Raw genomic sequence first — 26,434 nt, forward strand, 5'->3', positions numbered from 1 at the left:
TTATGTGTCAGAATAAACTAATTGGGGCATTCATTCTTTTATTAAAATAGAACACGAAATAATGCAGGGCAATTAGAACAAAATGATTTCTTTCATTAAACTGTCGTCTTTATCCAGATATTAACTTTCTATTTGAGGACTCTGTAGGAAAAAAACATTGTAATCATAAAACTTCTATGGCATGTATTTTGGAACATTATGAAAAGAATGGCATTTCAAAGCTCAAAAATTGAATAAGTATGCCAAGATAGGAGAGAATTCTTAGTGTAAACATAATCCAATAATCTTAGTGAATAATCATTTTAATCATAGTCATGATATATATTAACTACTTCACACACAGTGCCGAGTCGGAGTATTTAATTTTTAATTAATTTGCAATTAGGTGAATGAAGTAAGTAATTTAAAATTCAAAAATCACTTAGAAGCGCTTCGATATATCAAATGCCCTTTATATTAATATATGAATTAAAATAATAAATGTCTCACACAGTATGTGTCATCTAATTAGTAAATAAAGTAAATTTGTAGGTCAAATGGTCAATTATCAAATGAGATGCTAAAAAGTTGAATGAATAATTCGTAATATTCTCTGAATAAAACTAGGTACCAAACTAGAAATCATGTTTATTTTCAAATCCAAAGTAGGGCATAAGAGGTTTTGCTTTCCAATACTAGAAATACCAACACGTCATTTTGCTTTTGGACTCTATAATCAAATTATAATTGTCTCAATTCTAAGCGACAAAGGAGGGAAATTAATAGGGCGTTTGTAAACAGTCTTCATAAGTACCCAAATATCAGTTTAATAAATTCACAAAGTAAAATAAAGCATCGTGTTATTTATTAAATTTCTTTTTCCTTTGTTATTTCTCCTCTCGTTTTCGCGTTTCTCTTTTCTTGATCTGGAATGAATAACGATTTGTGATTCCGTTCAGAAGGATTTTTTTGAAAAGTACTCTAACATAGTTATTTTTAAATTTTGCAATGAAAGAGAAAAAAACATTTAGTAAACCAAAATATACCATTTAAATGGTAAAGTGTTTTCAAAAATTGAAAAAAATAAGTTTATTTTTTTTAAATATAAAGCAACAATCTTTAAGTTTAAAAATTTACTAAGTGATTCGCAGAGAGCTTAAGAAATATATTACTTAGTTCCTGAACTAAAAAATAAGCTGTATCTATCCACTTTTTAAATATTGATGTTCAACTAAAACATGAAATTTGTAATTTTTTTTTTCACATTGTGAAGCATTAAACCAACTAGAGAATATTACTCAATAAATAGAATATTTATTCTATAGTTCAGAAAATGCAGAAATTATTATACCAATTTTGAAAAAAATATATGCATTAGATTTTAGAACATGAGGATTTTTGTAAGGAAATTCTAAAAAAGGTTTAGAAGTAAAATAGTGTTAGTAAAATAGGTTTAAAGAAGTAAAATAGTGTTAAAATGCACATTAATGCAAATATAAGAATCAGTATAACTTCCGAAAAAGGAACTTAGAAACGAAAGTTAAACGGTTTTATAAAAAAACTCTCAAACATTAAGAACATTAAATAATTTTTTTTTTTTTTTTTTTTTTTTTTTGCAAAAGCGATTTTACCTACTACAACATGATTCGGTGCCCTTTCGAAGCTGTTTTCCTTCAATGCTTTAAATAACAAAACTTCAATCATACTATTCTGACATAAACGATTCCAATCGTCTTCAAACTGAAAACAATTGGGGGTCTTCTTTACGTAACTTGTATATTATTGTGCGTTCGGAGTTTAGATGTCTTTTAGTGAAAAGACTAGATTATGCATTTTTGAACAGTTCTTTTTCTCGTTACTGATGGATTCCAAATTTCATGTCAGATTTATAATTCCAATTTTAATACAAAATTTCACTTATCAAACTTTTTCCAGTCTTTCTTCAGTTTAACTCATTTGTACAGTACATCGCACCATACTTCTATTCCTGTCAACACTGCAGTGATTGCACAGATGATTGGATTGCATTAACAGAATAAAATACATAACATCAAAAGAATGATTTTTCAAGCTCAAATGGTAAAAAAATATGAAGATTCATCAAAATCTGAAAATGAATTTTCTACACTTATAAGATTATAACTTACGTGTAAGATTTTAAAAAAAAAATAGGAATTATGGCATGCTGGCGTACAATTAACATATACAAAATTGTGAAGTAATTGAACTGGCACTAAGTATAAAAAGAAATAAAAACAGGCCATAATAAATATAAATAAACACCACAGTCGTGGAATTTTTTTTTTAAATTTAAAGGACTTGAAAAAAATCGAATCCATGAATAAAAATGCTCGAATTCCTCAACTAATATTCCGAAATCAATCACGCAACACATTAGACAAGGCTACGTACAACAGATAGTGTACAAATAAAAATATCGAGTGAGAAGATTTAGGCAATCAGTGTCATAAAGCTTGTACACACCAATGACCCGGAATAAACCCAATAAAAGAAACTGAAAGCATTTCCAGATCCATGAAAAGTTTAATTCAATTAACAACCTACTATCAAAATTCATTCATTAAAAGTCATTTCCCATGACTGCAGCACGAGAATTTCTCATATAAGTACCCTAAAACCACAATATGGGAAATGCACTGGAAACAAAGACCCATACAAGCAAGAAAACTCATCGAAAGCATCCTGGAGTGACATTCAAATGTGTCGTTCCAGCAATGCCCTCCGAATGTCTTCCTGGTTCAAAAGATGATAATTAATAACCCTTAGAAAGCTGCATTTACTTTCGTTTAAGTGCACAACGAAAGCGGTTTGCGATGGGTGTGAAAGATTCCCACAAGTGAACAACAGTTGGCACGAAATCATGCATTTCAGAACGGATCATTCACCTACGACTCCCGTGTCGCTTCCTTGATCAGCCTTTTCACACTGAGAGTTCCATACTCGAGTGGATCCCCACTCTGTTACCACACCTACCGGTTCACCACTCCATCTCTAAATGAAAATAAATAAACTGCCATCGAATCAGAAAGTTTAAAACATTAAAAGAGAAAGTGAAGAAGGCCAAGCAACTTCATTTGGAGATTAATTGGAATTATTTAAAAAAATTATTTTCAAGGAGTTTCTTTAAAGTTGGTCTGTAATAGTCTTCTTCACTGTTTCTCCACTGCTCAGTTTGCAGGAAATTCGAAAATTCAGTATAAGTGTTTATTCGAAGGGTAAATATATATTTGTCAGATATAAAATTTCAATATCATATTTTAGAAGAAATTTTATACAAATTGTTAATAAAACTATACTTTTTACTTTCAAATATACATTTAAAAAAGCTACTGTAACCTTCAAAGAATTCGATATTATGTGCATCATAAGTTATTTTAAACCATTTTGCCGAACATGGCTACTCTATTTAGTAGAAATATGATACATAAATTCCATAGCTAGTTATGACTGCAATAAAAATGATTTTAATAAATTTTGGAATGGAATGAAAGAAAAGAGCAAGGAAACATGTAATCATTGAACAGACAGCTATTTTAGACCATATAAATTTTTCATCTTTGTATAATATTTATAATAATAATATTATAATTATTATTTATAATAATAATGTTCCAAGATTAATAATAGCATTTCCAAAATTATTGCCGAAAAAATCATCACATTATGAAATCAAAAATAATATAGGACAAACCAGTCGAAGAAAAAAAAATTAGGAAATTTTCATTTTTATAAAGTTATTGTATTATCAGACGATGGACAGATAGACATAAATTCAAAAATGATTTTATATGACTCAGAGACCTAAAACGTAGAATTCATCAAAATTTTAGTAGAATTTTTGGCGAGTACAATATTCTATAATTAATAATAAAATAATAGTGCCTCATGATATTTTAAATAAAAACAGAAGTTTTTCTAGTTTTTACAAACGCATAAACCGTTAAAAGGACTTTAAAAAATTTGAGCCAAAAAGAAAAATAAATTAAGGAAGAAATTTCATATTTCCCATTCTTGAGAAACTCCATTTTTTCCCCCAAAACTGATCAACTATAAACGCATATCAGACGCTGGTGAGGAATTGCCAGGTACTAAATGTAAAATCAGTGTTTGAAATCGGAATAAATAGATGATTTCAAAATGATTAAAATATGTTGTTATGTTAACCTAATTTAAAAATAGATATTGAAGATAAAATTGTTTTATTTAAATGGCTCTAATTTCCGTAGAATGAATTCAATTCCGCATTCCACTGCTCTCAGATCTAAAAAAGGTGCAAAATCCGTTATTAGAATTACGTTAAATATCGATTTAGAAATAGATATTTTTTAAAAACACAATTCGAAATCTGTATTTTCTAAAGTCAATCTGGTAACTGAAGATTATATAAAATTTAATAGGATATATGAGCTAAAACTTTTTGTTTGTTGAGTGGAACATAAATCGTAATATTTCTGTTCAAATATGGAAGCCGACATTTTAAACCTAGATCCGTCAGAAAAGTTCAATACAATCCAGACAGTTCTTGAACCACTGAATCACTTTAGCAAAAGATTTCGCAGAAAATATACAAAAATAAGGAATGTATTCTAGCAATAAGACAAAGAATGAAAATACGGATAACTATGAATACATTATAGGTGAGAAAAAATAAACATTGTGTCATCAAAAGAATTAATCTTATGAAGCCTCTATCATCAAAATAACTCCGTTTTGTATCACCCTTTTAATATGTGCTCTTTTGTATTGAGTAACATTGAGTAATAATAGCATGTAGATCACATTTATTTCATTACATTCATCTAAACAATAACTTCTCATGCTATTACCTCTGACTATAATTCGCACATATGCAAAATTAGAATTCCAACTAATGAGAACTTGACTTGCGCATATTTTGACGAAACAACTTATTGCATAACTTCTGAATGCTATTGCAATAGTATCCGAGAGAAAAGCACATATTTGCACTTTTCAGTATAGACTATTTATGGATATGGAGAACTATTTAATACTAAATCAACAGCACCGAAATATTTCTAATTAACACTTAATCAAATTTGTCAGAGTTTTCGAGATTTCAGTATTTGTAATCTTTCCACCTTATAAGCCAGGCATAATTTTATCTTTTAATTTTAAGTCTAGGTTTTCAGTTTGCAAATTCGCAAAATATGCAAATTTTATTGCATGAAATGCTTTTTATTAGAGTTTTAGTTTCTCTTTTCTAATAACAAGATAAAAAAAAGATTAACGAAGTTTTACTAGATTTTCTAATCATTCTTTTTCCAGAAAAAAAGTTTAAGAATACATCAAAAAGGGAATAATAAAAGCTCTTGTTATTTGGAAAATGTGCTCAAATTAGATACATAATTTTTATGTCTCATGAAATAAAGCCCATTAAATTCAGCTAAAATGAAAAATTAAACTTAATGAATGGGCGTAAATCAGTTCAGAATTTAACTTATCCTCTCAATCAGAAGACCGGTGAAACTCACCATCAATTATATAGAGAGTCATTATTACATTAGAGATTATGCAAATTTTACATATAGAGATCCAATGGTGATATAATAAGAAAGTTTGGACAGTGCTTTGTTAATTAATGTTAACAGATTTAAGTTAGATTAATCCACACTTTTAAAGCTACGAGAGAGCAGTTTTCTGACAATTTTGCAATCTCGCAACTGAATCACGGTCAGATGATGAGATATTCGAATCGACCTTTCACATACCAAAGTTCTATATCAACTTGCACAGGACTTCGATGAACACAAAGTGCACAATGTCCACACACATGGAGAACGTCAGGGAAGGAGTGTTCAAACCACTGAAGCCTCATTCGGAGAAAGAGGTAATATTTTCGTTATCAGTACCTGGCCAATGGTCAAACTTCCGAGGTTCTATGCTCTTTCAATTTTAAAATGAGCAAAGACTGAACTATCAAATTCTTTGCTTACCTTTGTAGAGTACAGTAGTCAATTATTAAAGATAAAATTCAATGATATAGATCTAAATTTTGCACAACTAAAATGCAATGTTGATAAACACATACATCGACTAATGCAAAAAAATTATATCTGATGATCACGGAACCAGAAAACAAAGCATCTCGAAGATTTCTTATCGCACCCATAAAAAATGATGAGATCAATACGAGATATCATTATCTAACAATTCACTCCTATGCGTCAGATTCTTCACTGGTCATTAAAATCCCCACAGCGTGATAAAAGTTACTTTCTAACAGAATAATAAACGGAACCTGTAAACTTTTTGGCGATAACCTTTTAGCTGAATCGATTGTTCTCACATACGTGAGAATTATAATGTGATTCTGAACAATCCCTAAATGAATTTCGGGGCAAACGTCCAGTCTCGCGTCCGTAAGGCGCACAAAAGGTAGCACAGCAAGAATCTAAAAGCAAACAAAGCCGCACGGACGCTTTGAAACGCCAGAGATCTCTCGCGCCTTCATGCATAACTGGTAATCAATGCCTCCTAAAAACTTCCGCCGCAGAACTTTTGTTTCGGCGGAAGGCAGAGATAGTTATAATTGTATATCCATCCTGAACTTTTGTACTTCACCTTTCACTGAGCGGTCATTGAGGGAAAACGCGTGTTGCAGTGGTCAGTCAGGGTGAAATGGAACCATTTTGTGGACGATACATCTTTGGAACGTTCTTTAGTGTGGTAAAAATGTTTCTGAATTTCTTCAAAGGTGATTCTTCTTTGCTAGAAAAATTTGTTTAATTTGTGTTTGATTTATATTTGCTTGAATTCAAAAATTATTTACCTCATTCTCCAAGTTTCATTTTTGTCTAATAATCATCCAATTAATGCATTACAAATGTAATAACACAGAATTCAGTAATAAGATAAAGCAATTCTAATAGAAACATGTATTGCTATTTTCATTTATATAAAGACATTAAAATAAACTTCATTACATTAAATACCAGAGAAAGTAGCTATAATTAAAAGCAAAAAATAGTTGGCTACCATCTAATTAGATCCACGTTCTCCATTCCTTAAAGGTTTAGTTTGATTTCTTTCAACCGTCAAGTTAATAATTTATATTCGCACAATTTACAGTACAGGTATCTAATAAGCCCGAATAACATATTAGGGCTTATGTAGACATTAACGTTGTAGTTCAATTTATTTTCTTCGAGACGATGTTTAATCATTTGTTCAATGTACAACAAGCATTCTAAATGCTCAGATATTTGAGTGATTACTCTATCCTAATTCGTATTTTTTTTAAAATTCTGTTCTTTTTATATTTAAATTTCTTAATTTATTCCCATTAAGGCCTTGTCCGCGAACGTATCACAATGATTACCGTTTCTGATGCTGATACTAAGAGATCCTGGAAATGACATAGAAATACAAAGTACTTCAAGGAGGCGGAAGGCAGTGAACAGGAATTCAGCAATAAGGCAGACTTTTTCTTCCTTTGAGTTCTAGAAAGCTGTAGATATTCTCCTTCTTCATTATTCAAATAGAATTTAAAATTTAAATGATTATTTAAGAAGCAAATGTAGTTGGAGATGTTGTCTAAACAAACTCATTGTGGCTCTAGCACTAAATGATTTTAGCTGGTGTTACATATTTGAATTTTAAACATAATGCATTACATAAATATGCAAGATGTCGAGCTAATATAAATATTGTTGCGAGAAATATATTAAGTAGCTAAAAGGCAAATCAATGATGTTATCGATAATACAGATTATAAAATTTTATTGCCATTCGCTTAGAATAAAATCTCTGCAATAAGTAATTTTACTTAAGAATCAATTAGAGAACAAGTTTTTACATCGAAATATTTGAAAAGATTTAATACATTTAATCTCTTGGCATACGTACAGATGAATTCAACCTCTTAATAAGATAACACTTTCTTTTGTACTTTTATTTTTTTTAATTTTATTTCACTTAAGTATAGATTATCTAATATACTTAAACATTAATAAATGATTCTTGCAGTTTAAAATGATTGCTTAAGTTGAGATTCAGTAGTTATTCAATGTGCAAATTGTTTGAATGCGAAGGGGTAAATTATGTTCTCAATTGAATCATCACAGCTATTTTGGGAAGGATCGTTGGGTACGGTGGTTTGGGATATGTTGGGAGCGTAATTATGATTCCTGGTCGAAATTCCATTCAATGAGTATGCGGTGCCGAATCAGAATCTCTCAATCAAGCTACAAATAGGGCTCGGAGACGATTACATGAAATTGGTGTTACAAAAATTCATGTGTAGGGAAGGAATTGAAGTAAACAGCGAAAATTAGTCTCGATTATTAACCCTTTGCACTTGATCTACCGAGTCTGACTTACAAATCTGTATGTTGTTTTTATATTCTTGTTAAATAAAGATGATGAAAACCATATATTAGCAATATATAAGATTCATTGCACTAAATTGAATCCTTACTTGCATTGCTAAATCTTGTTATATTTCCGAGGAAAAAATTAAAACTATGGTAAGATGGCAATTAATTTCTCGGAGATAGCATTTAGTAACCGCAGAAAAGATCGTAAACGTACACACATAAAAAAAACACTGAAAAATTTACGGATAAGAGTCAGATACTGAAGTTATTAAATATTATATACAAATATAATATTTAAGTAAATATTTCATAAACAAAATAACGTGGAAGCAAGTGCGAAAAATGTCACCTTGATTAGCTGACTGGAGTAATAAAACACATTTTATATTTTATATTTCTAAGGTTACTATCATTGAATTTTTCATGGACTTTTACAAATCGATTTTATCTTGAATTTGTCTCTTGTTGTAGAATTACGATAATATAAGCAAATCATTTTTAACATTAATCTTAAATTTTCTTTGGATAGTTCCAGCTTCATTAATTTTTATGCGCCCTCCCCTCTTATGAAGTTGCTTCCGGACATTAACTATCTACAATAAAAATTAATACACTCTTTTGTAAGAAATAAAAACGAAGAAAAGAATTGCAATGTGTCAGTTTCTTTTTAAAAGCAGTAAAAATTATTTCATACTTCGCTATTGTACAAGCATCACGTTTCGTTATGAAACGTGGAAAAAATAATAAATGCGCTAAGAAAGTTCTTTAGAAGAGAATATGGTTGTTTTCTAGAAACAAATGGTTTCCATAGCAACTAGTAATTGGTATTATTCCATACATCGAATGACACACTTACAGCGCAAAAAACACATCCAATAGATGGTAAATACGAATGACGAGATATTTACCTCAAAAGGAATTATTTTCAGCCTTGCGACTAGTAAATATGTTTAAGAGATAGTTTTTATATTACTTCGGGTAATCAGTTTCAGTCGTTATTTTTTCAACTTAAGTCAAGCGACGACTTCATAACCAACTACGAGTTACAAGTTTATTTAGCTATATGGTCATAACTATTCCGACATTCCTCTTGCAATTCAATTTCAATAAAACTAACTGGCAGTTTTCTACGCCGTTTTGATACACTTGGAGGAGGGAAAGTTTGAACAAGCAATTCAAAAGCATTTCTGTCAACTTGTTTGCTGAAGCAACAAGTACTTTGCGTATGAATAATGTCATTGCGTTTCATAATAATTTAACAGAATTCGAACCGAAGATACTCGAAAGAGAAAGCATGTAATATCGACCTGGAAGCAAATGGGTTAATCAGAGACCCCCGCTATGTTTCAATCTTCCCGGGTGTTAGCATTTTTTGCTTTTACTACTTTCATAAAGGAATTCCTATATAAGAAAGATAAAATATGCATGGGTCGAGTAATCAAGCTGAAAACACTTAAAGATTTTTACACATGAATAATCAAAACCATTATAGCAGTTTGATATAGAAAGTGATTAGAATTGTTACTCCTATTAATGAGTTGTGGAGGAAACAACAAAGGTACGAAATTGAAGTCTTGGTGGTATATATTTCAGTATATTGGAAAAAAGTTCCAAATAATTATAAAAGAGTTTAAATTTAATATATTGGATATATATTGGGTTATATTGGATTGAATGAGTTTGTAATTCAATTTGCACTAAAGTTTTTCAATTTTTGTGAAAATGCATTCTCTATAACAGAATAATATTATAACATTAAATAAATATTGTTTTAACTAAACGAGAAATTAATTAACTTTCGATACGCACGTTTTCTTTATCTAGTATTTAATTTGAAAATTGATTTCAAAGTTTTATAAGACTTATACTAATAAATTCGAATGAGTTAAAAATCGAAAATAATTAAAAACTAAAAATCTGCTTTTAAATTCATTTAATAAAAACCCTATTTTACAAACGTTTTTATTATTATTATTTGTATCATGAAATGTAATTGCCATTATAATCAAAGGTTTTTCTTTTCCTTTACAGTTAAAAAATCTATTTTAATTTTCACCACCTTTACAATGAGGAGAATTGCAATCATCAGCCATTTTTAAATGCAGTTTAGTTCGACAGTTTCATTATTTCAGTTAATGTTTATTTAACATATCGCCGAGTATGTTCCATCTTCAGTAAGAAAAACTGTAGCAAGATGAATAAACATCCTCCTGAACAAAAGGAAGTAACTGAGAAAATCTTTTACATTTGTGCTGAATTCCAAACAGCTGTGACAACAGTTTAAATTGATTTCAGGCATTTTGACAGAGTAAGTCAATTGCTTTCAAATTCCATTAACTAAATTATATGCCTTGCATATTAGGTTCAAACGGACTTTCAATTACTGCAAGGAGGAATCTTGTACTTCCACAAATGAGACAAATAATTGCCACCGTACATTGACCTCAATCAATTGTTACGATGAACAACAATCTGTCCCTAAAACAGAGGCAACAATGCATTTAAAGGAAACTAATGAATATGTGCATAGAGAATTGACAACTTTTGAATGTACATATAGGATAGGGGACTTTTTTAGTTTGGAAATTAATGTATGGAAAACATTTTACTGTTAGCTTTTACTTACTTTAACGGGAAGTTCACTCTAGTAATCATTCACCGAAAATAACTAGAGCACTTAGCTAGGTTTTTAAGTTAGCAATCGCTCACTTTCATCGAAATGTTTTTAAAAACTTGAAATTTATTTATCCTGAAGGGAACAAGTAAACCTATTTTTAAGTTTTGAAACTTGTATACAGGTTTAAAGTAATTGTTATAAAAGAAACTACTTGTTCGAAATTTTATATTAACTATTGTGTAATATAATTAAATTATTTTATTTATTTTTCTTTAAATATAAAATAAAATACAGAAAATATAAAAAAATTTCGAACACAACAAAACTTTTGTTATTATCCATTTATGAATTAAAATAGTAACTTTTTAGATAAATGTTTTGAAATTTATTATCGACTGTATATCGCTACGGTGATGAGATGAAAAATGAAACAGTTAATTATAAATGTCATATTTATTCAACTTACAATTTAATACATATTAATAAAAAAAAACTCTGGCAAAAAAATTGTCACTATTGAAATGTATTTTCATAACATCGCATCTCACAACCTGTCTAAATGGTGCAGAAAATTCTAAAATATTATATGTTTGAATCTGTTATTACATACAACGAAATAACAATCAGTTTAAAAGACAAAAAATAAGCAGATAGTTTTAATTTAAAAAAAAAGTTTTACAAGGATTGAAATAATAAATATGCAATAAAACATATAATCAAATTAAGGGGTTAAATAAACTCATATATTTATATTGCCTCTACTTTTCCAATTTTTATAAGTACAAACAATAATCTTAATCTCTAATGTTTTCTACTGTGTTCTAAACAAAGGCAGATATTCGCTTTGAACAAAACAGCATTTTAAATGGCATTTATAATATTTTAATCATTATTTTAACTTTTACCAGAAGCAAATCTTTGGGAATAATATCCTTTCTGTGAACAAAGTTTTTAGTAAAATAGAATACAAGTTTAAGAAATGAATGTTTCAGATTCTTAATTAGAACAACTTTTGTGTCGTAATTAATAATCAATATGAAATAATTTTAAATTTATGCTTATAAAACAAGAGAAATTTTCTATTTTATAAAAAAAACTTGGAAGATTAATCACATTTACGCATTTATCTCAATATCCGATCAAATGTATAAAATAAAATTTAAAAAATGTTGATTTGACGATATTGGTCAGGTTGGCATTTCACTCATTCATCTTCGACAGGAATACATATGAGAAAAACTTTTAAGTCATAAAATATCATCTGAGAGCATTTAGTAACTCTTATAAACAAAGAATAAATATGAAACAAAAGATAAATAATCCGAAATTATTTAAAAAAAAGAGTATCAATGCGCTAAATATTAAGAATAATTTTTTGCATGGAAACGAGAGCTAGTTCTGCAGGTGTAATCAGTTCAAAAAATTAATTCGGTAGCTCGAATCGTCTAGCATTAAATTCCATCTTTCAATAAATCAATACCCCTACAAATTTTATATATGCACGGAAATATTGGGAAAATGCTACTTACTGCTATCCATTATTTCTAGCAATATATTATCCAATCATTGCCCGATATCCTTTGCAGATGAAGGAAAGAAAAAGAAAACTTGGCTGGCTTATATCTATTTATAATTGTATTTCCCGAAAAGCTGGCAAACTTTTCACCTGAAATGAAAAAGAGGATGTCATAAGATGAAACAACACTTGATAAGTGACATAATAAATGACACATAATCGTCTACAGAAACTAAACTACTTCATACAAAGGAAACATTAGATCACAAAAATTTCTCTATAGTAAGCTTATGAGAAGTGTGCTAAGATACAACATGATGAAAATATGACATCTTTTATTGCGATTTCAAAAATTCAAAAGGAATTTTGTTAAAAGAACAAAAATAATTATTGTATTTTTATTTGAAATAATAACAGAGTCGAATAGCATTTGTTTTTAATTGGCACGAAAAAAAATGGATGAGTTTTGAGGTTCAATTTTAGTAACAAAAAATTGAATATGCAGCACTATCTCTTAATTAAAAGTATAAAACTGTAATATTAAATTCGCACTTAACCCTTTGAAGTGAAAAATAATAATTCGACACATATTCAATCAACATAAGTATTTGTTTATAGCTCCTAAAATAAATGTATAGATTTGTTTAAAGTTGAATTTCCTTGAAGAATTAATCTACATCTTCTTACCACTCTACAGTTATTTTTAATACTACATTTTTTTTAAATAAATAAAACGTCAAAATAATGCATCATAAATGGTGCCTTAGAGGAATCATCCGAATACAAAGAGGCAAGTTTAAAAAGCTGAAAGAATACTGAAAGTCACATTCAGGGACATGTAAACAAGAACAAAAAATTGATAGCATTTTAAAAAACTCAAACATGATGTCAAATTTATTAATTTATTAATCACAAAACAGTGTATATAGCTAGTTTAATTATTAAAAAGAAAGAATAACAAATATTTTGACTTTTTTTCCCAAATCGGGTTTTAAAAGGCGGGTAATGAGTAAATAAGAATTACTTTGATCTGAATAATTATTTTTGCTTATTATTATAGCCTTTTTTATTCCTTATGTTGTGTATCTGAAAATATCTTTTTCCATTCATATAAACAATTTTCTATAGAATGAAGTTCCGATAACTCAGGCCCAATATGCTCTTGCATTTTATAATTTTGTGATAAGCGTAACTTCAAATTTTGAACTGAGTGTTTAGGATCGTTGTTCAAATTAAAAAAGAAAAGAATTCGACTCTAAATGCAGTTTATGAAAAATTTGTTTTGAATTTTTCTTTAGCACAATCAAATATTACATTTTGTCTATTCTGTCAGTGATAAAAACTAATTTCTCACAATATTTGCAGACATGCAATCCCATTAAAGGACTAAGCGCCCCTATACTTCAATGCGGATTTTTTTGGAGGGGTGGGGGAGGGGCAGTAGTTCGGGATTGGGTTTCTGCCATATATAACTTCGACCTTTTATGTGTATTATAGAATTGTAAAAGTCAATTTGGAATGTAAAATTTCGAATGAAACAATATTTCCATTTTCTTTTGCATTAATGTCAAAAATGAAAAAAATGAGTTCAACAGAGTAATCTGAGTTCAACCTATTACTAAATGTAATATCTCCTTCTTTCATCTTTCCTCTCACCCTCCCCCCTTTTTGATGCAATATACGTCTCATGACACATGCGCAAAAGTTTCAGAATCAGAGAATGAACAGTATATTGTTCGAAATGTTTACGGAAATTGTTCTCATGTATAAAGAAAAACAATGTAAAAATAATGGAAGCGAATAATGGTTTATTTATGTACGTCAATTATAAAGTTTCAATTATCTTTGTTACATGTATGTTTAATGGCTTTATTAAAACTTTCATTTAATTGTCTTGATAAATTAACGATCAATCATTTCCACATGAATGAACATTCTGTTTATAGGTTCAATTAACGCTAATTTCACTGTTGGCTTTGAAATTCAGAAATGAAAAGAAGTTTTCATCGCGAACTTTTTGAAGCGTAGGAATCGCGTTTCTTTCTCAACCAAATCGATCTCATTCTGATTTGGGGAAATCGAAGAAAGTAAATGATAAAAAAGGAATGTGCACGCGATAATTGCAGTTTATTAGCCTTCATCAGAATGGAATGATAACAGAATAATTCAATCTTATTATTTTTACCTTTCTTCTTAATTCTTTTACTTTATTAATATACTTTTTTTTCTCGTAATGCAAATATCGTAGTATGACAGATTTTTCCACAAAGTATACGTTAGTTGTATGGTAACATGACAGACATCATGAATATAACGCACATACAGTTTCGATTTTTTTAGAATATGGGAAGAAACTAAAAAGAATTGGGTGAATTAAAAACAAAAAAATGTGTATGCAATTATTTTGTGTTCAATGTGTATGCACTGCGAGAATATTCATAAAAATATATTCTTATGCAAAATACATGAACATTTAAGATATTCTTTAAGTTGGTACAATTTGAAGCTAAAGCCTTTTCGATCAAAATTCGCCATATTTGTTAAAATCCTCCTTTTGATGTTACTTAAAGTTTTTATTTTGTTCTTTACTAAATTTTTACAGAAGATTACCTTGCTGCTAAATCAGTCATTAAGATGCATCGTTTTCTAAACTTCCTGCTGTTAAAAGCATTGCAACATTACTAAAGAAAATCATATACATCTATTATTGTGTTTTTAAATTATTTTTTCTTAACAGAATCATGAATGTTGATTAATTTGAATGATTTTTTTTTGTTTTTTGTTTCTCTCTTCCAATCTCCTATTGAAAAAAATGTAAAATAAACTTACTTTAAAATAAATGTTTTTTATAAAATTAATATATTATGTCAAACATTTCAAATAAAAAACAGCATTCAGCGCTTACAGTTGAACATTTCCTTTATATGGGGGGGGGGTCAAACTATTGGGAATTTCTTTCCCAGTCTGTCTTCATTACATATGCATTGGCATTCTTAATGCAAACAAATCAAACATATTCGAGCTCAAGAAGTTATCTCTACATTCATTACTACATAATGTATTCCAATGCCAGGAGCTTAGATATGAAGAGTAGAACGAATGAAATAATTCGCAATTAGCGCGGAAAGTGATTACAGTTTTTTGGGTCTTCAAGCAATTCATTAAACTACTTATAAATAAAGGCATTTTTTAAAAATTGATTTGACTAAGGGAAATATGATTATCAAAGTATTTATACAAACAAAATTAGTTAAAATACACATAAACTTAAGAATTATTACGATATTTAAAATTTTTCTTAGAATAGAGGTAAAAAACACATTGTATTCATTTATTACTGTTTAATAGACTGTGATATTCATAATCTTATTCTGACTTTATTTCAAAAATTAATTTTCTTATACGAAATTTGAATAATTGCTAATTGTAAATGATGATTTTGCATCGCAACAAAAAAAATCGATAAATATTTCTTAGCTTAATTTTTAAATTTCCATTTAAAATAAGTAAACTAAAATACTTACATTTCTGAAAAGTATTTTTAATTAATATTATTTAATTTACAATTAATTATAAATACTCCTGTGAGTTACCACTAAGAAATTTCCTGAAAGAAAATTAACAGAGGAAAAAAATTATATACCAAAAAAAAAACATTAATATCCATTATAAGTGTTTTTTTCTATTTCAAAATCTGCTTGTCTGCAAAAGTTTTCTTTGTGGGTGGCATAAATTTAACTTCTCTTTTGTTGATCTCTTTTCGACTTTCTGTTTGACAACTAATGTTTCGACGCCTTGACAGTGGTATATTGTGGATATTCCACAAGTATCAGATTCGCCCTCCAATCCAAGCTCAAATTTATGAACTCCGTCTTAAATTAACAATCAATTAGTTACATCACGCATTTTTAACATACTAAACCGTGTTAACCTTCCTAATGAAACTTATTCAATTAACAAGTACTAGATATGCCGGTGTGCAGGCATAGGGGTAGCGCGACCTTCCCCGTGACCTGGGCGTCCTGGGTTCGAGTCCCGATTCGGGCATGGTTGTGCAAGCGAATGTGATGCGTGAGTAGCTAAGACGTACTCTTGGCCTTAGTTGGCGCTATTAAAACAAGAGGCGCGCCCTTGGCTTAAAATCGCTGACTTCGTCAGCGAGCAAGTGCCATTAAAAACAACAACAACAGTACTAGATATATAACAAATTAAATTAAATCTAAAAATTTGATTTGCTAGGCATTCGATTAAACATCTCAACAATTCGCTTTATAATTTCGATTAAAAAAACAGCCTCGTCATTCAAACACTACTCATCATATTACTACTCAATTCTTACATTTTTTTCGATCGAAGGCAATCCATCTCCATCATAACAATTTACTATTTGCCAATACCAAATTACCATGAAAACCTGCTTCCAACACGAAATACGTTATTAATAATTAGCATGGCAGACAGCAGGGAATTGAAAGAGCAACGCCATTTGGTGGAATAAATAATTTGACCGGCGTCATCTGACAATGGTCGACCGAAATTTCGGATATTGATCCCATCGTTTTATTCTGCCAGATCACGCTCGCAAAAAAATTATCGGAACCAACCCACGCTTGGCATCAGTCACAGCTTTCGGATGCCAGAAAGGAGCAACAGGATACGACTTTTCGCTCACAAATTTTATTTCTTCACCCAAATGTAGGCAGAGGGGCTCCTTAGAGATCAGAATCGCGACGCTTTTATATGCAGCAAGTGTGGGAGTAACACCCACAACGAGAGAGTACCTAAGGACTCAACAAAGACCCACGTACCATAGTAAACAAAGAAGTCCTGCAGGGAATCAGTTGTAAAATAGCTTAATTTTGAAACGTGGGATAGCGATGAATCCAATTGGATTATATTAGATTATTATGTTTTTATAAATAACTTTTCGAAGCATGATTGGAATTGTTAATATTAAATGTTCAATATTCTAAAGGTGCTCAGGCTGTTGACTAACTTTCTTTACTTGACATCATTTGAGTTTTATGTGCGATAGAATTTAGAAGTCAAAATTTTCAGATAAAATGAAATATATTTAAATTCTGCAATTATCACATCAGTTAAATTATGATGAAGATTAATACCACTCAAGCATAATTAAAAATTAGAATTTTTTAACATGATTATATTTATGGTGGCTATATTGTCTATAAATAACGAATTGCATGATAAAAATCGCTTTACAATGTAAATTGTTGAATCTAGAGTTGAATCTAATTTAGCACATAGTTATTTTTGCGGTGCCGATAAAGAAAGTGTTTTTAAAAATTTTAATAAGATGTCTTAAATTAAACTAATCGAAGTTTTAACGCTTTTCTAAATATTTTCAGAGCATATTCTAATACAAAAAACATTTTCATACCACTTTTCAATAAAAGTTTTTTGTGATATTTTTTTTTAATTTTTATATCATTTTAATCTAATTTTGAAAAGTTTCATAAATATTTTAAATAATTTTTTAAATTAATTTCAATTGTTTTAGTAACAACATTATTTAGTTGTTTAAGTTTACATCCACGTGTTGATAAGATATTAAATACATGTTTGTAAAGACTTTATCTCTGTTACAAAACTGAGAGTAAATTTTAAAATATAAATATCTGAATCAAGTTTAAAATATTTTCATACTACGATGCTTCATTCTCTTTTGTTACTGCAGAAATTGTTTCGAGTTTATGACTAAGCAACAAATCAATTTCAATACTTTTTTTTTTACTTAAAACTTCTTAAACTTTTTTTCCTTTTATCTCATAAAAAAAAATGTCATCGAAAGATTCAATGAATCAACCATTCTATATATAATCTCGGTTCTACCTTTAGGGGATTATTATTTATTATTTTATTACTTTTATTTATTATTTTATTATTATTTTATTACTTTTATAAAGTAATTGAAATTTCTAGGAATAAATTTTATGAAATAAAATTGATAAACAATATATCTTTCTGTCATAGTTTTTTTACAACGTGCGTATAAGAAGTCTTACTCTAATACAGTTATAACTTGACAATTGCTTAAAATGTAATAACTGAAATACTTTTCTTTTAAATACGCAAAAATGGGAAGGATTAAAGAATGAGTGATAAATTTGTGCAAACTAAAAAAAGAAAAAAAATATCACAATAAAAGAAGCAATGCTCATAAAAATTTCAGTAAGCGGAAATATGATCACAGGAACATTGAACGCAAATATGATCAGAGGAACATTTGTACCTTGTAGTATCGATGCTACGCCTGTTGCAATTGAATGCAACGCAACTCACTTGTTTAAATATCTTATTGTAAAATAAATACACATAGTCATGTCGGTTTGCTTCTTTCGATTATTTTTGAAATCATTATTTTAAACATGAAAAAAGAAAATGCTCTTTACTGATTATATTGGCGAAAAATAGAAATTTTTTCCCGAGTGTTACATTTTACATTCCGAGATTACAATCCTCATGAATTTTAAAAAAATTATGAGGATTATATCTACGTATTTGAAAAAATGCAGTTTTTATAGACAGTAGTCAAGATTTAATTATGATAAAGATTTCTTATAGTTTTTCAAAGCAAATATAAAGGAAAGTATACTCTAATGTGGTCCAGAAACTCACTTCTAAACTGTAGAAAAGGCATAATTTACAGTTCAAGAAATGCCTTGAAGCAGCAGTTGACAATTTAAGGCTAGTGGATTGGTCTTTTCATATTTACTTTAGATACTATTTTCCAAAAACTAAAGCAAAAAATTATTTTGGAAACGTTTACATAAGGAAAAACGACCTGTTAGTTGAGCTATTAGCTGACCAGATTCTAAAATTGGTTTCTAGATCAATATCATTCTACATAAATGTACCGGCGCCCGTTTTGTATATGTTCGGCGATTGCACTTGCACTCAGACACTTGATGAATTTTTCAACCACTTATATGTGTGAACATATTTTCTCGGATTTAGTTTTTCGTTCTTTAACTCCTTCACTGTTTAGGCGCTTTAACTGGTCTTTTGCATCTAAATGTGATTGATTTACGAAACCTTCAATTGCCTTATTTCAGGCCTAGTCAATTCGAGGAAGTGACATCCATTCATCTAACGTTTTTCATTTAGGAAATTAAAGAGTCAAAATTGATTTGCTAAACATGTCTAATAAGTCTAGAGGCCTGTATAAGAACATAGGCCTCATCATTTGTCCAGAAGTACAGTTACGGACTCAAATTAAGTTCTTAATTAAAAGTTACTTATTCATTAATACATTTTTCAATTAGAAATATATGCATATCACTTAAGATTTTACAGGTAAGTTACTAGACCGCGATTGGAGTTGACACTCGTATATTAATAATTTTTTTGTTGTTGTTGAATTTACGATAGTTTAAAGGTTAGCCATCAGAAACAGGCTTTAATTTGCTATTGTTCTTTTACAAACCTATATGTAAGAGTTTCCTCGAATTTTGAAATAAATACCTGAATTAGAGTTTTCAAAACTATAAAACAAAATATTCTTGCATCAATGTCAGCAATTTTGAAAAATGCGAATTTATTCGCATATAAATAAATAGTTTTAATATTTCTATAAAGAATATTTATATACACGATAATACATGCAAAATAATGGCAGAAAGATTTCATTATCACTTTTAATCGAAAATCTGAGTGCTTCGCGTTCTCTTCTCAACTATACAATAATTTTTTCAGTTCATCAAAACAACATGCCATCTTGAAATCCATAAACCTTTTCGGTCATTTCAGTAATTCCAAAACCCTTGCTTAAAAACATAACAAATCAACTGACTTCAGCATCTTTCGTGGTTGAAGTAATTTGTTACAATTCGCCGACGGAATTTCCATAACCCCATGACTAATTGCATGTGTTGCTTAGAGAGGACCATGGCAGATTTGCCTTCCTCTTCCTACTTTTACCTGCCTCAAGAAGATTATTGCTATTTAATAGTAGCAAACTATCAGAAGAATCGATTTTCATTTAATTAACAGTAAAATATTATTTTTTGTTTCACGAAATGCTTTATTTATTTTATTTTTTTCTTTTGCAAATTTTTCTTCTTCTTGACTTCTTTTTTACTTTTTCTTCTTCAGAGAATTTTTATCACAAAATCAATACACATTATGACAGATTTCAATCAGTGATTCGTTATGAAACTATTCATGAAATAGTAAAAAAGCTTATTAAATACTAAAATCCAATCAATCAAGGGCAAAAAATCCAACCAGTATTCCTTTTCGAAAAACGTAGAATGTTTGGCTAAAATTAATATTATATTTACGAATTTTGCTTTACAGCGGGTCTTCAGAAAAATTCTTAAATAAAACTCTTAAGAAGCCGGAACGCGGTTATCGCAACATCAAAGCGAGCTGTCGTATCAAGAATAAATAAAGAATCATTGTTAAGAAATAAAAAATACCTATAAAAATGTTAACTATTTAAATCATATATGAATCACTCATATATTCGTTTACATCTGCTTCTAGTTTCTTTACAATAAAAATAGCCCAAATAAAAATAAAAGACAAAGTGGTAAAAGAAGCACAAAGTGGAAACGCCAAGAAATAATTAAAAAAATACTGGTTATATTAGATGAGGGAATGTTCACATTCTTGAATATCTCTAAAAGTTAAAAAACAGTAAATGTGAATTGTGTACATTAAACAATGCTCATTTAACACTCCAACATAAAAAAATACCATTTCAATTTTTTAGCACTTCTCGATGATTACTAAGCTTACAATATTAGCAGCAATGATTTCTACAGCTGTCTGATTTTTTTAGTCATACTCTCGAGGCAGCATGATATTCATTAGTCAATAAATCAATCTATTTGAATGCAATAAGCCTGCCATTTATTCGAAAATCTTGTCTAAAAATGTAGTTTTATTTTATTCGAAAAAGTTTTGATAAATAATGCGATCAATGGAACTTCTGATCAGCACTTTGTCAAAGTTTTTCATTTTCCTCTCATTCTTGCATCAAATTTTATTTTTGATTCATAAGAGCATCAGCCTTTAACATGCCCAACTATTCATGAACACACTATTAAAACAACTATACATACCATAGGACTCCCATTACTGTATATATAATTATTGTCTGAATCACTTTGTAGAGACAAAAAGAAATCGTAAATAAAGCTTTCCTATGCGGAAACGAGTAAAGGCATCTGTCAACTGCCTTTCTTATATAATCAAGTACTGATATTTTAATATATTAGTGTTCGTGTCACTCACCTGAAACCAGCACTTGGGGACAATTGCACTCTGCAAAAGAGTAGATGCGTATTAGGATAAGCGCCTTTCCGGAAATTTTTGTTAGAATTTAACTTTGATTTCTGTTTCGTCAGATTTAAATACAGAAATAAAACGTAAACAGCAATATTTGTGTTGCCTATGTTATAACATTTTTTTTTCAATTAAACAACAATTCGATTATACTAATTAGATTTAGTCCCAATTAATCCAGATAAATGGAACTAGAATATTTTTATACAATTGAATTAATTATGTCACTTTAAATAATTAAGTATGAATGATTCAATTTTGAGATTCTGGTATAATGAAGAAAAAAGGAAAAATAACTTTTTGAAAAGAGAAACAAAAATGATGCAAATCAGCAGCAACTGAAAAGTAGAAAAAATAACCTAGCTTCATAAGTATTAAATCATAAAGGAATGAAATATTTCCTATTACTTCTCTAGTAATAAAAATAAAACAGAAGCGTGATGTGTAGAACACTCAGAATCTAATAATTCTTTCGAACTTTTCAATGTTTCGACCGCTCTCATTGGTACAATCAAATTATATCAACACTAACAACGTTGATCGTTGTACTAGAGTAATAAAAATTTATAATATGCAATCTGCCTTTAATTAGTTCATAAATTTATTTGCCCAGGTTAAAGATCTTATATTTCGAAACTAGAATGTATTATAAATATTCCACAACACAGTATAAGAATTATAAGTTACGTAAAACTGAATTCAAAATTCGCCTTCATATTTGACTCCATTATTTTTTGACAATTCCCTATTTTAAGTGACCCAAAATCAGAATAGAATAACAAACATATAATACTCATTTTAAAAACATCGAATCAAAGGTGCCACTTAGGCGAATTTGAACTATATATAATGCCACATATACCGTTGCAGATGTTATTTGTGCTTAAAAATAACAAAGATTTAGAGTAGCGGTAAACAGTTTAAACACAATGACATTTGAATAGACATCTGCGTAATAACAGAGGAAGTTCTTTTTTCCCCTTACTCGGACTCCTTTTTCGACCTCTGCCTCGAACCGTTAACGTGAACAGCAGCTGAAGAATCCGTACAAGCTGCAAGACCTTAATTCAAACGGACTGATCAGATTTTATGTACGAATATCAAATGAAAAATATAAGGTTTCGCGTTGGGGTTGAGTGACAGGCTCGTGCGTCAGTACCGCAGACAGAATCGGAAATGTCACTAAGTGGATGACGAATTAATTTTTTTAAGTGTCTCGGAGAAAACAGATCCATTAAGCACGTAACATATGATATTTCAAATGTTCGTATGTTAATATAAAACAATTATATTTTTTGGTCTTAGAAGTCATTTTAATACAAAAGCTTTTGCGAGAAAAATCATACAATACAACATATTTCAAATACTTTGTTGTAGTTGTTTTTTTGTGTGTAATATGAAATTCTTCAATCACTTTATATCAGTCTTGTGTAGCAAGTATGTTACTTGAATTCGAATTTTTGTTTTCAGTAGGTATATACTTAAACGAAATATTATATATTCATATTATAAATAAAACATTTATAACATGAGTATCCTTTGATTAGGCGGTTTACCGTGGAAATAAGATAAGACTTTTAGTATTTAATCATATAAAAGATTTATATAGGTATACTTCATCGCAGATTTTATTTAACTATTGAAAGATTTACAAAAAAATGCGTTTTATTGTAACGTAATCATTTTTTCTATGTCATTTGCTATATCAAACCAGAAAAATATCCTTAAAATTCTTCTATAAGTATTCTTTAAATTGAAATTTCCTTATGTAGCATTTGCATATGTTTGAATTACCTAATTAATTAAATTTGAATTACCTAAGTTACAATTAATAAACAAATTTCCTCAAAAATTAAAGAACAATCTTTTAATTGTTTTCAATCGGCTAATTTGGAAGGCTGATTTAAATGTAATGTTTCACATAAGGGAAGATAAGATGAATAAATTAACAGCAAAACTATTAAACCATTGTTTTGCTCATTCTTCCCTCTTTATAATTTTGCATTAATTATGTCTATATTTGTTTAGTTAAAATTCCGTTGTGCAGTTGTTCGACGGTTAATTTTAGACAGACCATGTGTTTTAACACGTTTTTATCTATTCCCTTTCTTATCTTCTTTTTAGTAAAATTTTGTAATAGACATTAATTTCTTGATGAGCTGAATGCTTAAAACTTTAACCATAGCTCAGAACTGGATGACGATGCAATATTATCTCACTTTTTTCTCAATTCTGTAAAAATTTTGTCATCAGGATTAGTTTAATATCGACTAGAAAGTTTACCATTCACAAGACTAAAAGGAAGAAAATAATAATTTAAATAAAAACAATTAACATATCGCATTTTTAAAACTTAAAATGTTCATGCTTCATTACGTTTTTAAAATGACCTAAAAAGCATAAAATAATTTCTACTAGTCCATACAGATTCTTAACTCCATAAAAAATTTTCTAGATAATCTGTATAATGTAATAAATCTATATGGGGCGAGGAGAAAATATTTTGTATATTTTAGATTTCCTTTAAAAAGTGATATATTAATTTTCTTATTTATTTGAACCATAGTCTGACGAAAAAGACAGCACTTGAACTCACACTTTCCAAAATTTCAGCATCAACTAGTGGATCCTCGAACAATTTAACGACCATGAAGAGTGTTTATCGAATTGAAACTGAAATCCATACCTTAATTTTGTAGAAGTATAGCATTTGATATTTTATATAAATTAATATAATTTTATACATGGAAAATATTTTAAGTTAGTTAAGCTTAATGCTTTAAGTTAAGTGAGTTAACTTAAAGCATTAAGCAGCAAGGAAAATGAAATTTATAGTAATTCGGTCCGCAGTCAAACGCAAATACATTAAAATTTTCTTTAAATATAATTCAAAATATTTATTTCGAAAAACTCGACTAGAAATTCATTTATTAAATTTACAATACCTATTCTAAGCCATTGAAAAAAGGAAGAAGCTGGTATCGATAAATAATAAAAATTAAAATAGTAAATATCATTAATGAGCTTTTCAATGCTTAATTGCACTTCTGTTACAAAAGATACGTTCTGCCCATTGCTATTAATATTGCTGTTCGTAGATAATTTGCGGGCAGAATCGGAAAAAGAATACGTGCAATGTCATTCAATTTATAAAGCAATTTCTATATATTATTTGGTTGGAAACAAAGATACATCTCCATGAATTTTCTGTAAAAAATATCAATAACTGTTTTGAAATTATCAACACATCTACATCATTTGACATATATAGAGTGCCCTTGAATTCGTCTTACGGTATTCGTACGTTTTCATCGATAAATTATAAGTCCCCTGATGTTATGAATGGACGGCACCGTTGTGAACGAAAAGGAGCCCCACCCCAAACAATTCCTTCAACAAACGATCCTCATGTTGGGTGTGGCCGGAGGTATTTTTAGGATACGAGTCTATCTTTCTGAATATTTTATAGGCTGCAAAGCGTAGAGAATGCGAACTCAGAAGTTCAAGAAGGAACAGCAAATATGGCAAACACTCGCTCTTGCTCCCGAACATCTAATGCCTGAAAATAATAACGAGGCACCTTAATTCGAGTGCAACGAAACGATTGATTATTCAATAAAAAAATCTCGTTAGATTTGAAATGAACTTTCCTTAAAGCTATAATTACAGATGCATTTTGAAACTTAAGAGTAGGTTTGTAGGTTTCTGTTTCAAAATGAGAATTTTAAAATCGCTGTTCACAATGTTGCTCTAAATTTAAATAAAGGGAATCCAGTCTTATTGTCATTAAATAAATAGAAATGTAAATAACTGTGCAATCATTGGCTTAAGAAAAATGTTCGCTATATAAAAAAGTAATTAAATTCCTTGTATTATTAAGTTCAAGAGTCTATAAAATAAACATTTATATAATCAAGATGGGTTCATTCTTCTTAGTTAATCATTAAAACATCAGTTTATTTATTTATTTTTTTGAATAAACAGATTTTTATTGGATTTACTGACAAATTGGCAAGAATTTACACTATAATTATTTGTCGAATTCAAAACACTAACTATGTATATAAAAACGCGGAATCAGACCGAATTTCTTAGTAATCATTTCGTACCAATTGGCGCGTTGGGTTTTTTTACGTGCTTGCCTCAGAGGAAATAAGCAGGACAAGCTTCTTTTTTCAACCACTTATACAATTAACTACTGAAAATTCTATCATTATTTTTCAAGTGCAATTTAAAATAATGTGATAAAAATAAACTAGTGTCTGTTTGCGATAATATATATTCATCAAAGCTAATTGATATGAATAATTATTCTTATTATTACTCTCCGGCTTCAGCGATTATTTCAATTATCGATTAACCCTTATCGTGGCAAGATTGCTTTTCTGAAGAAAAGCAAAAAAAAAAAAAAAAAAAATGTATATAAGTATGTAGGGATTACAATACCGGTATTCGGTATTTTTTAGATCTTAATACCGGGATACCCGTTTTAATACCGGTATTAGAAATTTTAGAAAAAGAAAGAAAACACAGGTGTTTCTTTGTTTTATTTGCCAGTTTTATTAGACAAGGTAAATATTACAAAAAATAATTTGTAACTAATAAATTATAAGAGTATATAAAGAATCGCAAAAAAGTAAAGGAACAACTTAT

At 29.0% G+C, this 26,434-nt stretch overlaps 1 protein-coding gene across 3 annotated transcripts in view; it reads right to left on the minus strand.

The window, feature by feature from the left end:
* LOC129979916 (uncharacterized) overlaps positions 1 to 26,434 on the minus strand; it is a 149,918-nt gene that overhangs the window by 80,954 nt on the left and 42,530 nt on the right. For all 3 annotated transcript variants that reach the window (XM_056090758.1, XM_056090756.1, XM_056090757.1), the window contains exon 2: positions 12,483 to 12,619. The gene's annotated coding sequence lies outside the window, so the exon portion shown is untranslated. The remainder of the gene's footprint in view (positions 1 to 12,482; positions 12,620 to 26,434) is intronic.

This window comes from Argiope bruennichi, chromosome 1, assembly GCF_947563725.1.
Source record: "Argiope bruennichi chromosome 1, qqArgBrue1.1, whole genome shotgun sequence".
NCBI classification, from domain to species: Eukaryota; Metazoa; Arthropoda; class Arachnida; order Araneae; family Araneidae; genus Argiope; species Argiope bruennichi.